Genomic DNA, 16,630 nt, shown 5'->3' on the forward strand with positions numbered 1-16,630 from the left:
CTCTTGCACGCCCCTGTCGTTTTTTAAAAAATTCTGCACCACCAAATTCAAGGTATGTGCAAAACATGGGACGTGCTGGAATTTGCCCATATTTAATGCACACACAATATTGCTGGCGTTGTCCGATGCCACAAATCCATAGGAGAGTCCAATTGGGGTAAGCCATTCCGCGATGATCTTCCTCAGTTGCCGTAAGAGGTTTTCAGCTGTGTGCGTATTCTGGAAAGCGGTGATACAAAGCGTAGCCTGCCTAGGAAAGAGTTGGCGTTTGCGAGATGCTGCTACTGGTGCCGCCGCTGCTGTTCTTGCGGCGGGAGTCCATACATCTACCCAGTGGGCTGTCACAGTCATATAGTCCTGACCCTGCCCTGCTCCACTTGTCCACATGTCCGTGGTTAAGTGGACATTGGGTACAACTGCATTTTTTAGGACACTGGTGAGTCTTTTTCTGACGTCCGTGTACATTCTCGGTATCGCCTGCCTAGAGAAGTGGAACCTAGATGGTATTTGGTAACGGGGGGCACACTGCCTCAATAAATTGTCTAGTTCCCTGTGAACTAACGGCGGATACCGGACGCACGTCTAACACCAACATAGTTGTCAAGGCCTCAGTTATCCGCTTTGCAGCAGGATGACTGCTGTGATATTTCATCTTCCTCGCAAAGGACTGTTGGACAGTCAATTGCTTACTGGAAGTAGTACAAGTGGGCTTACGACTTCCCCTCTGGGATGACCATCGACTCCCAGCAGCAACAACAGCAGCGCCAGCAGCAGTAGGCGTTACACGCAAGGATGCATTGGAGGAATCCCAGGCAGGAGAGGACTCGTCAGAATTGCCAGTGACATGGCCTGCAGGACTATTGGCATTCCTGGGGAAGGAGGAAATTGACACTGAGGGAGTTGGTGGGGTGGTTTGCGTGAGCTTGGTTACAAGAGGAAGGGATTTACTGGTCAGTGGACTGCTTCCGCTGTCGGCCAAAGTTTTTGAACTTGTCACTGACTTATTATGAATGCGCTGCAGGTGACGTATAAGGGAGGATGTTCCGAGGTGGTTAACGTCCTTACCCCTACTTATTACAGCTTGACAAAGGGAACACACGGCTTGACAAATGTTGTCAGCATTTCTGGTGAAATACTTCCACACCGAAGAGCTGATTTTTTTGGTATTTTCACCTGGCATGTCAACGGCCATATTCCTCCCACGGACAACAGGTGTCTCCCCGGGTGCCTGACTTAAACAAACCACCTCACCATCAGAATCCTCCTGGTCAATTTCCTCCCCAGCGCCAGCAACACCCATATCCTCCTCATCCTGGTGTACTTCAACACTGACATCTTCAATCTGACTATCAGGAACTGGACTGCGGGTGCTCCTTCCAGCACTTGCAGGGGGCGTGCAAATGGTGGAAGGCGCATGCTCTTCACGTCCAGTGTTGGGAAGGTCAGGCATCGCAACCGACACAATTGGACTCTCCTTGTGGATTTGGGATTTTGAAGAACGCACAGTTCTTTGCGGTGCTACTGCTTTTGCCAGCTTGAGTCTTTTCATTTTTCTAGCGAGAGGCTGAGTGCCTCCATCCTCATGTGAAGCTGAACCACTAGCCATGAACATAGGCCAGGGCCTCAGCCGTTCCTTGCCACTCCGTGTGGTAAATGGCATATTGGCAAGTTTACGCTTCTCCTCCGACAATTTTATTTTAGGTTTTGGAGTCCTTTTTTTACTGATATTTGGTGTTTTGGATTTGACATGCTCTGTACTATGCCATTGGGCATCGGCCTTGGCAGACGACGTTGCTGGCATTTCATCGTCTCGGCCATGACTAGTGGCAGCAGCTTCAGCACGAGGTGGAAGTGGATCTTGATCTTTCCCTAATTTTGGAACCTCAACATTTTTGTTCTCCATATTTTAATAGGCACAACTAAAAGGCACCCCAGGTAAACAATGGAGATGGATGGATACTAGTATACAATTATGGATGGACTGCCGAGTGCCGACACAGAGGTAGCTACAGCCGTGGACTACCGTACTGTACTGTGTCTGCTGCTAATATAGACTGGATGATAATGAGATGTAGTATGTATAAAGAAGAAAGAAAAAAAAAACCACGGGTAGGTGGTATACAATTATGGATGGACTGCCGAGTGCCGACACAGAGGTAGCTACAGCCGTGGACTACCGTACTGTGTCTGCTGCTAATATAGACTGGTTGATAAAGAGATGTAGTATGTATGTATAAAGAAGAAAGAAAAAAAACCACGGGTAGGTGATATACAATTATGGACGGACTGCCGAGTGCCGACACAGAGGTAGCTACAGCCGTGGACTACCGTACTGTGTCTGCTGCTAATATAGACTGGTTGATAAAGAGATGTAGTATGTATGTATAAAGAAGAAAGAAAAAAAAACCACGGGTAGGTGGTATACAATTATGGATGGACTGCCGAGTGCCGACACAGAGGTAGCTACAGCCGTGGACTACCGTACTGTGTCTGCTGCTAATATAGACTGGTTGATAAAGAGATGTAGTATGTATGTATAAAGAAGAAAGAAAAAAAACCACGGGTAGGTGGTATACAATTATGGATGGACTGCCGAGTGCCGACACAGAGGTAGCTACAGCCGTGGACTACCGTACTGTACTGTGTCTGCTGCTAATATAGACTGGATGATAATGAGATGTAGTATGTATAAAGAAGAAAGAAAAAAAAACCACGGGTAGGTGGTATACAATTATGGATGGACTGCCGAGTGCCGACACAGAGGTAGCTACAGCCGTGGACTACCGTACTGTGTCTGCTGCTAATATAGACTGGTTGATAATGAGATGTAGTATGTATAAAGAAGAAAGAAAAAAAAACCACGGGTAGGTGGTATACAATTATGGACGGACTGCCGAGTGCCGACACAGAGGTAGCTACAGCCGTGGACTACCGTACTGTACTGTGTCTGCTGCTAATATAGACTGGATGATAATGAGATGTAGTATGTATAAAGAAGAAAGAAAAAAAAAACCACGGGTAGGTGGTATACAATTATGGATGGACTGCCGAGTGCCGACACAGAGGTAGCTACAGCCGTGAACTACCGTACTGTGTCTGCTGCGACTGGATGATAAATAATGATATAAAAAATATATATATATCACTACTGCAGCCGGACAGGTATATATTATATAATGACGGACCTGCTGGACACTGTCTGTCAGCAGAATGAGTTTTTTATTTTATAGAATAAAAAAACACCACACAAGTCACACGACGTGTGTTTAACTTTTACAGGCAGACATTCACAATACAATATAGTATACTATATACTGGTGGTCAGGTCACTGGTCAGTCACACTGGCAGTGGCACTCCTGCAGAAAAAAAGTGTGCACTGTTTAATTTTAATATGTACTCCTGGCTCCTGCTATAACCTAACTGCTCCCCAGTCTCCCCCACAATTAAGCTGTGTGAGCACAGTCAGATATTATACATAGATGATGCAGCAGCAGACTGGGCTGAGCACAGATATGGTATGTGACTGAGTCACTGTGTATCGTTTTTTCAGGCAGAGAACGGATTATATTAAATAATATAAAACTGCACTGGTGGTCACTGGTCAGTCACTAGTATAACTAACTAATACTATCAGCAAAATTCTGCACTCTCTGTCTGAGTACTCCTCCTAAGCTCCAGTAAATGAAGTGTCACTGTCTCACTCTGTCACTAGTATAACTAACTAATACTATCAGCAAAATTCTGCACTCTCTGTCTGAGTACTCCTCCTAAGCTCCAGTAAATGAAGTGTCACTGTCTCACTCTCACTCTCCTATCTATTTCTTCTCTAAACGGAGAGGACGCCAGCCACGTCCTCTCACTATCAATCTCAATGCACGTGTAAAATGGCGGCACCGCGCGGCTCCTTATATAGAATCCGAGTCTCGCGATAGAATCCGAGCCTCGCGAGAATCCGACAGCGTCATGATGACGTTCGGGCGCGCTCGGGTTAACCGAGCAAGGCGGGAAGATCCGAGTCGCTCGGATCCGTGTAAAAAAAGCTGAAGTTCGGGCGGGTTCGGATTCCGAGGAACCGAACCCGCTCATCACTACTTTGAATCCTGTTCGTTCCCAGCAGATCGCCCCAACGGGCACACCCGGAGCCACGATTAGAGTTGCACCATCTGTACTTGCCTATTTTCCGGAAACAGCTGGGAGGCTCCTGAACATTGAATTAAGCTTCTGCCCCCCCCCCCCCGGGAAAGTAGGCAAGTCTCCCAGCACCCCGCCACCCAGCCGCCCACTTGTGAAGTAAAGTGGGCGAACCGGATCATTGATGATGAGATTCGCGCTGAATTGCGTCATCTTAGCCATGTCCCCACTGTACAATGCCAGTAATATCGGCATTGTATAGCGGGGGGCCTGGCCACAATGACGCAATTGCACAGCCACGCCCCCAACCATAGCCTGACCTGCCTTGTCATCCCCCCTTCCTGCCACCTGCTTAAAGCCACGCTCCCTGCACCACAGTTTACAGTGCTGATCTGGCTACTCCCTCCTGCAGGAGGCCAGAGGCTGAACTACCGCCAGTGCAACCAGTGCGTTGCATGGGGGCCCGCCTCTGTCCAGGGGCCCAAAGCATGTAATGAGTCAAACTGACTCATTACATGCCGCTGCGTGCTGCGGGCAACCGCTGCCCGCAGCGCACAGCCGCCCGGAGAGGAGCAGCGGTACGGGGGAAGGAGGAGGAGGGAGGTGGAGGAGGGAGCCGAAGCAGCGCTTTGTTACTGGTGGAGGCACTGCTGCTGCTGCTGCCCCTCTGCTTCACTATAGGCTGTCTTCCGAGAAGATTCAGAAGTTAGATCCGCAATTTTTACTGTGCGCTGAAGTGTTGGCAGCATATCCCATTGAAGTTATTTCTTTAAGAAGAGATTTATTCTTTCAAAGGGGATACTCATGTTGAATTTGTATGTGGATGCTGCATCAGAAAACAAAACCGTTCACCGGAAGTCATGCTGCCGCCATTTTTTTTTATCCTTATATGTAATAGATCCCAAATGTTGATTTTCTAAAGGAACACTGACAGGAAGTTCCACGGCCACCATCTTCGATGATGTTGATACAGACTCAGAAGTTAGATCCGCCATTTTTAGTGTGGGCTGAAGTGTTGGCAGCGTAAAACCTTTAAGTTCTTTCTTTAGGAAGATATTTTTTCTTTCAAAGGGGGCAATCATGTTGGATTTGTACTGTATGCAGATGTTGTATCAGAAAACGAAAACATCCACCGGAAGTCATGCAGCCACCATTTTTAGGTATCTTTATATACAGTAGATCCCAAATAACGGCAAAATAGTTTTTACCTTGAAAAGAAGATAAAGGATAATGATTAGTTTGTAATAAAGCATTGTATATACCGAGATAAAGAATGGAATATTACAAAAAACATTTTAATTCAAAATCCTGGTTTAAACCAGTAGGTGCCAGTGTTTGTAGTTTGAATATTGTTTCCATCTCGGTCTTTGCTAGTATTTTCTCTGTATTACAATTACGCCAGTTTGGTTTTATGTGAATGAGTCCCGCAAAGAATTTAATTGAATTAACTGAACAAGTGTGCTCCAACCTATAGTGATCAGAAAGGTTGTGTGTGGATAAGCCCTTCTTTATATTTCTTCAATGTTCTGATAGATGGGTTTTTAATGATCTGGATGTTCTCCTAATGTATGCTTTATTGTAAATACACTCAATCACATATATGAAATTTGTAGTGTTACAAGTGATAAAGTCTTTGATTTTAATTGGAATGTTATTTACTCGAATTTCTGTATATATATATATATATATATATCTATCAACACATGTCCATCCATAACCTTCCAGCCAGGGTGTAGACAGATCCAGCACACTGCTTAATATTCAATCAGCGTTTTACTTCATATAGCAGACATGATATTTAATCAGCTTTTAACTTCATGTAGCAGAAAAGCACAAACATCTGGATTCAGCATATACTCATCGTATGCAGGGCAAGTACAGACTGGCAACATCCCAAACAGCCGTTTTCGGTGCTCCTTCCTCAGGGAAAAACCAGCTAAGGTGCCATAGTGCCTGGTGCTAAAGTGTCAAAGTGCTGTGCAAAATGCTGCATCATAGGAGAGCATTATTTATGCTCCCCTAATCAAGCTCATCACCGGCACTTGGAATCCCGTGCCGCCCCAGGGCCGGTCACACCATGCTCCCCAATCCCAGAAACATCCGTCAGTGGAACGCACGTAGCGCACCACATGACCGGAAGTCCCGGCCCGTGGAGCGCAAACAGCGCGTCACCCAGGTGGAAGTCCAGGTCCGGAAGGCGTGGTTAGTAACAGCGTCCCCGGCAACACTGCCAACAGGCCCAGGTCACCAGGCAATGATGCTATACACAGTAAAGGAACAAAATCAACAACAAAGAAAAACAAAATAAACATGAATATGAGGATCTATTGATACTGTGGAGTATTGGTTTATCAACTACGAATCATTTTAGCCTATTATATGTTCCGGTTAGCATAACATTTAAATTCCAAAAACACAATAACTGTGCAGTAACAAATTGATCCCAAAGGAAACAATAAACAATAATAGGGTGTATAAACAAAGTAAGAAAAAGAAGAGACTATACCATCAATAGCCAAAAAACAAGATCAGAGCATAATCTATATATCCTATAAGGGGCCCATCAGAGTTTACTTAAAGGAAAGGACTAAAGGAAAATTCCTCATTTAAACCATGGGGTACCATTGCATCCATGCGATATATCCATCGACACTCTTGTTGTAACAGTAATTTGTGTCTGTCACCTCCCCTTCTCAAAGGCGGAACGTGGTCGATCGGCATATATGCAAAATCACTCAGCTTATGTTCATGTGCAACATAATGTCTTGCAACCGGGGGCGTGTTCCCATCTACCTTCTGGTAGGCCTTTTTAATAGATGATCTATGCATTCCAAATCTCTCTTTTAGCATACGTATGGTTTTCCCTATATAAACCTTCTTGCAAGGACAGGTTATCATATAGGTCACAAATTTGGTTTCACATGTCATCCGATAACGCAAAGGATAACTTGTTCCCCTCATGGGGTGACAACAGCTTTTGCCAGTCAGCTTAAAATTGCAATTGACACAACCAGGACATTTATAGGCACCAATTTGAAGTTGTAGCCAGTTTGTTCCCCTACCCACACGTGGGCTAATGTCAGAGAAAGTCACTTTTTCTTTCAGACTGCGGCTCCGCTTATAGCAGAATAATGGTGGCTTGTTGCAATAGTTCTGCATCACAGGATCTGATTGCAGTATATGCCAGTGCTTGCGAATTGACTGGCGAGCATTGCCAGAGGAAATAGAGTACGTGCTGGCAAAAAACAAGCGTTCTGGCTCAACCTTAACCCGTGGCTGTAGTAATTCACGTGACAGTTGCACACATCTATCTATTGCCTGTTGCACTTCAGTGGTGTCATATCCTCTGTCGATGAATTTGTCACCCATCATTGTAAGAGCATCAGATAATTCCTCACGGTTAGAAATAATTCTTGCCACACGAACTAATTGAGAAAAAGGCAGCCCCTTTTTTAGAGCTGGTGGGTGGAAGCTGGATGCAAGTAAGAGAGAGTTTTTATCAGTGGGCTTCCTGTAGATTCCTGTTGACAGTACCCCATTGCATATTGGCACGGAAACATCAAGGAAATTAATCTCTGAAGCATCATGATTACTAGTAAATCTGATAGACCCCGGCAAATTGTTAAGTTTATTAACAAAATTAATTAGCATATTTTCGCCACCAGATCACAGTCTGAAATGATCGTCAATATATCGTACTTAGAATTTAATGTACCCTGAGAACAATGTGTCCGCCATAATATGGCGCTTTTCATACTGATGCATAAATAAATTGGCATACGATGGGGCCATATTGGACCCCATCGCTGTGCCCTTAAGTTGTAAATAGAAGGAGTTGTTAAACAAAAAGTAATTTTTATGGAGCACCACCTCCATCAACAACAGAAAAAATTCCATAGGAGGACCCGCATACTGTGGACTATGGCTCAAACATTCCTTTACAGCAGAGATTCCTTCTGTGTGCCCAATATTAGTGTATAAACTGGTGACATCTAGAGTCACCAGTATACAGACAGAAGTCAGTGGACCAATGGTCTTTAATTTACAGAGAAAATCTGTGGTATCCTTTAAATAGTAGGGGGTAGCTTGAACTACCGGTTGTAAATAAAAATCAATGTACTGGGAGACTGGCTGGCTTAGAGACCCCCGTGCAGAAATAATAGGCCTCCCTGGTGGTTTCTCTAGTGACTTGTGTACTTTCGGTAGAGTGTAGATCAATGGGATTTTGGGATACTCCTGCATAAGAAAATTTACAGTGGATTCATCAATCCAATTATTAGATAGACCCATAAGAATGATTGAATCAATTTCCTTTTTGAAGCGCTCTGTTGGATCGAAAGGGAGGAGCTTATAGCAGTCAAAATCTGATAATTGACGTAACACCTCATTAATGTAATCTAGACGGTTCATCAACACAATAGCCCCACCCTTATCAGCGGGGCGTATGATGAGGTCAGGGTTATCACGCAGACCCCTGATAGCTTCAGCTTCAGGTTTAGACATGTTCGAGAAACACATCCTCCCTTTTTGAATGGAGGTTAGTGTCTCATTACGTACCAACCTCATAAAGGTCTTTATTGAGGCATTATGTGCAGGGGGATCAAACGTACTCTTACCCTTAAATATGGACTGTTGTCTAGTATCTTCACTCTTTTTGTGAAAGAAATCTTTTAAGCGTCGTTGTCGTTGAAACTTATAAAGTTCAATTTCGCAATCAAATTTGTTCTGTCGATATGTCTGTACATATGACAGACCTTTGGACAGAACAGCCATTTCCAATGCAGTGGGCGTATAGGTTGATAGGTTCAGTACTGTTATCTCCTGCCCCCTTTGGGATTTTTTACTGCTTTTGTGTTTCCTCCCCCCTCGCCTACAGGGTTTTTTGAATTCCTGTTCCCCTTTAATAGGCTCCTGGTATTTGCCCTTTCGCCTAAAAAAGACGCAGAATTCTTATAATGTGATGAATGATCAGAGTCACTTTGAGATGTCAGAGAGTCGATATCGGTGAATTGGGCCTCCGCCCATTTTCTAAATCCCTGTCCGTTTCTCCAAGGCCAACGTATAGTCGGAGAGAACACCCAAGGGTACACCCTAGATTACTTATAGTCGTCTTTTACTTTTCTGTATTTGGTCTTTTTAAAAGCCAGCAAGTCTCCCTTAAAGGACACCAAATTTTCTTCAATCTGCGCCAACCAATCAACTGAAGTATCAGCTTTAAGTATAGACAAACCCTGTGCTTCGCAAGTGGCTATTTCCTTCTTAACATTCTCAATATCAATATTCACTTGTTGAACTACTAAGACCATAAGATCAAAACTACATTGAGTATTTGACACCACTGTCTGCAAAATTCTTTACTATTGCACCCCAGAGTAGGTTGATTTCTAATCCTTAGACCTCTTGGTATAAGGTTCTCCTTATGATATTGTGAGAGCGTAAGCCCATGCAATTCCAATTCAATCAACCTTTTGCGCAATTTCAGTAAGTCAGAATTTATCTCAGACGATGTGTCGACATCAAAAGCGAGCTGGTCAGTAGTGCTAAACAATATACGTGTTACATCTTTATCTAGAAACCTCTTCGTACCAGTATAGTCAGCAACATTCTCCATCCTATATTGAATAATACAGCAAAGTGCATGTGCAAATAACAACAAAAGAGAAAAAAACAAAATAAAAAAATCAAAGAAAATATAATTAAAATCCAATAATGGTGCAGCTCCAATTAAATTAAATAGAAGAATCACAGAACAAAGTCCCGGGAAGCCGCACTGGCACTCTCATATGTAATATTGCAGGTGACCGGTTGAAAATAAATGTTATATCAACACATGTCCATCCATAACTTTCCAGCCAGGGTGTAGACAGAACCAGCACACTGCTTAATATTCAATCAGCGTTTTACTTCATATAGCAGACATGATATTTAATCAGCGTTTAACTTCATGTAGCAGAAAAGCACAAACATCTGGATTCAGCAAATGCTCATCGTATGCAGGGCAAGTTCAGACTGGCAATATCCCAAACAGCCGTTTTCGGTGCACTCAGATCCTGTGATGCAGAACTATTGCAACAAGTCACCTTTATTCTGCTATAAGCGGAGCCGCAATCTGAAAGAAAAAGTGACTTTCTCTGACATTAGCCCACGTGTGGGTAGAGGAACAAACTGGCTACAACTTCAAATTGGTGCCTATAAATGTCCTGGTTGTGTCAATTGCAATTTTATGCTGACTGGTAAAAGCTGTTGTCACCCCATGAGGGGAACACGTTATCCTTTGCGTTATTGGATGACATGTGAAACCAAATTTGTGACCTATATGATAACCTGTCCTTGCAAGAAGGTTTATATAGGGAAAACCATGAGTATGCTAAAAGAGAGAATTGGAATGCATAGATCATCTATTAAAAAGGCCTACCAGAAGGTAGATGGGAACACGCCCCCGGTTGCAAGACATTATGTTGCACATGGACATAAACTAAGTGATTTTGCATATATATTGGAACAAACAGAAAAAAAAAGTATTCCTATGATAGGGCACACAGAGACTAATACAATTAGAATTTACTAAAAGTCATTAACCCTTAGGATAATGACCACTAATGTTAATGTTCTTTTAACATTAGTGGTCATTATCCTAAGGGTTAATGACTTTTAGTAAATTCTAATTGTATTAGTCTCTGTGTGCCCTATCAAAGGAATACTTTTTTTTTCTGTTTGTTCCAATATCTAACTTCTATTCCAGGTGAACCTCCCTATAGATATATTGCCATTTATTTTTCTAGATTAATTATTTTCTAAATGGGGAAAGGACAATAATACATAAAAAATTAAACATAATATACGTCTGTGCGATCTTTTATGTCATGATTTTGCATATATGCCGGTCGACCACGTTCCGCCTTTGAGAAGGGGAGGTGACAGACACAAATAACTGTTACAACAAGAGTGTCGATGGATATATATCGCATGGATGCAATGGTACCCCATGGTTTAAATGAGGAATTTTCCTTTAGTCCTTTCCTTTAAGTAAACTCTGATGGGCCCCTTATAGGATATATAGATTATGCTCTGATCTTGTTTTTTGGCTATTGATGGTATAGTCTCTTCTTTTTCTTACTTTGTTTATACACCCTATTATTGTTTATTGTTTCATTTGGGATCAATTTGTTACTGCACAGTTATTGTGTTTTTGGAATTTAAATGTTATGCTAACCGGAACATATAATAGACTAAAATGATTCGTAGTTGATAAACCAATACTCCACAGTATCAATAGATCCCCATATTCATGTTTATTTTGTTTTTCTTTGTTGTTGATTTTGTTCCTTTACTGTGTATAGCATCATTGCCTGGTGACCTGGGCCTGTTGGCAGTGTTGCCGGGGATGCTGTTACTAACCACGCCTTCCGGACCTGGACTTCCACCTGGGTGACGCGCTGTTTGCGCTCCACGGGCCGGAACTTCCGGTCACGTGGTGCGCGGCGTGCGTTCCACTGACGGATGTTTCGGGGGTTGGGGAGCGTGGTGTGACCGGCCCTGGGGCGGCACGGTATTCCAGGTGCCGGTGATGAGCTTGATTAGGGGAGCATAAATAATGCTCTCCTATGATGCAGCATTTTGCACAGCACTTTGACACTTTAGCACCAGGCACTATGGCACCTTAGCTGGTTTTCTCCTGAGGAAGGAGCACCGAAAACGGCTGTTTGGGATATTGCCAGTCTGTACTTGCCCTGCATACGATGAGTATTTGCTGAATCCAGATGTTTGTGCTTTTCTGCTACATGAAGTTAAAAGCTGATTAAATATCATGTCTGCTATATGAAGTAAAACGCTGATTGAATATTAAGCAGTGTGCTGGTTCTGTCTACACCCTGGATGGAAAGTTATGGATGGACATGTGTTGATATAACATTTATTTTCACCGGTCACCTGCAATATTACATATGAGAGTGCCAGTGCGGCTTCCCGGGACTTTGTTCTGTGATTCTTCTATTTAATTTAATTGGATCTGCACCACTATTGGATTTTAATTATATTTTCTTTGATTTTTTTTATTTTGTTTTTTTCTCTTTTGTTGTTATTTGCACACGCACTTTGCTGTATTATTCAATATAGGATGGAGAATGTTGCTGACTATACTGATACGAAGAGGTTTCTAGATAAAGATGTAACACGTATATTGTTTAGCACTACTGACCAGCTCGCTTTTGATGTCAACATACCGTCTGAGATAAATTCTGACTTACTGAAATTGCGCAAAAGGTTGATAGAATTGGAATTGCATGGGCTTACGCTCTCACAATATCATAAGGAGAACCTTATACCAAGAGGTCTAAGGATTAGAAATCAACCTACTCTGGGGCGCAATAGTAAAGAATTTTGCAGACAGTGCTGTCAAATACTCAATGTAGTTTTGATCTTATGGTCTTAGTAGTTCAACAAGTGAATATTGATATTGAGAATGTTAAGAAGGAAATAGCCACTTGCGAAGCACAGGGTTTGTCTATACTTAAAGCTGATACTTCAGTTGATTGGTTGACCCAGATTGAAGAAAATTTTGTGTCCTCTAAGGGAGACTTGCTGGCCTTTAAAAAGACCAAATACAGAAAAGTAAAAGACGAATATAAGGAATCTAGGGTGTACCCTTGGGTGTTCTCTCCAACTATACGTCGGCCTTGGAGAAACAGACAGGGATTTAGAAAAAGGGCAGAGGCCCAATTCACCGATATCGACTCTCTGACATCTCAAAGTGACTCTGATCATTCATCACATTATAAGAATTCCACGTCTTTTTCAGGTGAAAGGGCAAATACCAGGAGCCTATTAAAGGGGAACAGGAATTCAAAAAACCCTGTAGGCGAGGGGGGAGAAAACACAAAAGCAGTAAAAAATCCCAAAGGGGGCAGGAGATAACAGTACTGAACCTATCAACCTATACGCCCACTGCATTGGAAATGGCTGTTCTGTCCAAAGGTCTGTCATATGTACAGACATATCGACAGAACAAATTTGATTGCGAAATTGAACTTTATAAGTTTCAACGACAACGACGCTTAAAAGATTTCTTTCACAAAAAGGGTCAAGATACTAGACAATAGTCCACATTTAAGGGTAAGAGTACGTTTGATCCCCCTGCACATAATGCCTCAATAAAGACCTTTATGAGGTTGGTACGTAATGAGACACTAACCTCCATTCAAAAAGGGAGGATGTGTTTCTCGAACATGTCTAAACCTGAAGCTGAAGCTATCAGGGGTCTGCGTGATAACCCTGACCTCATCATACGCCCCGCTGATAAGGGTGGGGCTATTGTGTTGATGAACCGTCTAGATTACATTAATGAGGTGTTACGTCAATTATCAGATTTTGACTGCTATAAGCTCCTCCCTTTCGATCCAACAGAGCGCTTCAAAAAGGAAATTGATTCAATCATTGTTATGGGTCTATCAAATAATTGGATTGATGAATCCACGGTTAATTTTCTTATGCAGGAGTTTCCCAAAATCCCATTGATCTACACTCTACCGAAAGTACACAAGTCACTAGAGAAACCACCAGGGAGGCCTATTATTTCTGCATTGGGGTCTCTAAGCCAGCCAGTCTCCCAGTACATTGATTTTTATTTACAACCGGTAGTTCAAGCTACCCCCTACTATATAAAGGATACCACAGATTTTCTCTGTAAATTGAAGACCATTGGTCCACTGACTTCTGACTGTATACTGGTGACTCTAGATGTCACCAGTTTATACACTAATATTGGGCACACAGAAGGAATCTCTGCTGTAAAGGAATGTTTGAGCCATAGTCCACAGTATGCGGGTCCTCCTATGGAATTTTTTCTGTTGTTGATGGAGGTGGTGCTCCATAAATATTACTTTTTGTTCAACAACTCCTTCTATTTACAACTTAAAGGCACAGCAATGGGGTCCAATAATGCCCCATCGTATGCCAATTTATTTATGCATCAGTATGAAAAGCGCCATATTATGGCGGACACATTGTTCTCAGGGTACATTAAATTCTATGTATGATATATTGACGATCTTTTCATACTGTGATCTGGTGGCGAAAATATGCTAATTAATTTTGTTAATAAACTTAACAATTTGCCGGGGTCCATCAGATTTACTAGTAATCATGATGCTTCAGAGATTAATTTTCTTGTAGTTTCTGTGTGAATATGCAATGGGGTACTGTCAACAGGAATCTACAGTTAGCCCACTGATAAAAACTCTCTCTTACTTGCATCCAGCTTCCTCCCACCAGCTCTAAAATAGGGGCAGCCTTTTTTTCAATTAGTTCGTGTGGCAAGAATTACCTCTAACCGTGAGGAATTATCTGATGCTCTTACAATGATGGGCGACAAATTCATCGACAGAGGATATGACACCACTGAAGTGCAACAGGCAATAGATAGATGTGTGCAACTGTCACGTGATGAATTACTACAGCCACGGGTTAAGGTTGAGCCAGAACGCTTGGTTTTTGCCAGCATGTACTCTATTTCCTCTGGCAATGCTCGCCAGTCAATTCGCAAGCACTGGCATATACTGCAATCAGATCCTGTGATGCAGAACTATTGCAACAAGCCACCATTATTCTGCTATAAGCGGAGCCGCAATCTGAAAGAAAAAGTGACTTTCTCTGACATTAGCCCACGTGTGGGTAGGGGAACAAACTGGCTACAACTTCAAATTGGTGCCTATAAATGTCCTGGTTGTGTCAATTGCCATTTTATGCTGACTGGTAAAAGCTGTTGTCACCCCATGAGGGGAACACGTTATCCTTTGCGTTATCGGATGACATGTGAAACCAAATTTGTGACCTATATGATAACCTGTCCTTGCAAGAAGGTTTATATAGGAAAAACCATACGTATGCTAAAAGAGAGATTTGGAATGCATAGATCATCTATTAAAAAGGCCTACCAGAAGGTAGATGGGAACACGCCCCCGGTTGCAAGACATTATGTTGCACATGGACATAAGCTGAGTGATTTTGCATATATGCCGATCGACCACGTTCCGCCTTTGAGAAGGGGAGGTGACAGCACAAATTACTGTTACAACAAGAGTGTCGATGAATATATATCACATGGATGCAATGGTACCCCATGGTTTAAATGAGGAATTTTCCTTTAGTCCTTTCCTTTAAGTAAACTCTGATGGGCCCCTTATAGGATATATAGATTATGCTCTGATCTTGTTTTTTGGCTATTGATGGTATAGTCTCTTCTTTTTCTTACTTTGTTTATACACCCTATTATTGTTTATTGTTTCCTTTGGGATCAATTTGTTACTGCACAGTTATTGTGTTTTTGGAATTTAAATGTTATGCTAACCGGAACATATAATAGACTAAAATGATTCGTAGTTGATAAACCAATACTCCACAGTATCAATAGATCCCCATATTCATGTTTATTTTGTTTTTCTTTGTTGTTGATTTTGTTCCTTTACTGTGTATAGCATCATTGCCTGCTGACCTGGGCCTGTTGGCAGTGTTGCCGGGGACGCTGTTACTAACCACGCCTCCCGGACCTGGACTTCCGCCTGGGTGACGCGCTGTTTGCGCTCCACGGGCCGGAACTTCCGGTCACGTGGTGCGCGGCGTGCGTTCCACTGATAGATGTTTCTGGGATTGGGGAGCGTGGTGTGACCGGCCCTGGGGCGGCCCAGGATTCCAGGTGCCGGTGATGAGCTTGATTAGGGGAGCATAAATAATGCTCTCCTGTGATGCAGCATTTTGCACAGCACTTTGACACTTAAGCACCAGGCACTATGGCACCTTAGCTGGTTTTCCCCTGAGGAAGGAGCACCGAAAATGGCTGTTTGGGATATTGCCAGTCTGTACTTGCCCTGCATACGATGAGTATTTGCTGAATCCAGATGTTTGTGCTTTTCTGCTACATGAAGTTAAAAGCTGATTAAATATCATGTCTGCTATATGAAGTAAAACGCTGATTGAATATTAAGCAGTGTGCTGGTTCTGTCTACACCCTGGCTAGAAAGTTATGGATGGACATGTGTTGATATAACATTTATTTTGACCGGTCACCTGCATCATTACATATGAGAGTGTCAGTGCGGCTTCCCAGGACTTTGTTCTGTGATTCTTATATATATATATATATATATATATATATATGTTTCGCTTTTTATTTGTCGGTATGCTCTACATAGGCCACAGCGATGAAAGCCTTCAGTAAGAATCAGATTTATTGGTTTGAATGGTAAAGTGCTTCTTACTAATTCAGATTTAAGGTTTTTAGCTTTTTTATAGATGAAGGTGGGCTGATCTAGAATAATCTCTTTCAAAATAGTGTCCATCTTTAAAATGTGCCAGTGCTTTTTTATTATTGTCTCCATTTGTTTATGGCTGGAATCATATCCAGTTAGAAATGATGACTGGAATTTTGGGCTATTGTTGGTACTTCTTTTCTCTTTCGGTTGAAGCAACGAAAATCTTTCCATATCTTTTTCCAAGAAAACTTTT

The sequence above is a fragment of the Pseudophryne corroboree genome, chromosome 4, assembly GCF_028390025.1.
Source record: "Pseudophryne corroboree isolate aPseCor3 chromosome 4, aPseCor3.hap2, whole genome shotgun sequence".
Lineage (NCBI taxonomy): Eukaryota > Metazoa > Chordata > Amphibia > Anura > Myobatrachidae > Pseudophryne > Pseudophryne corroboree.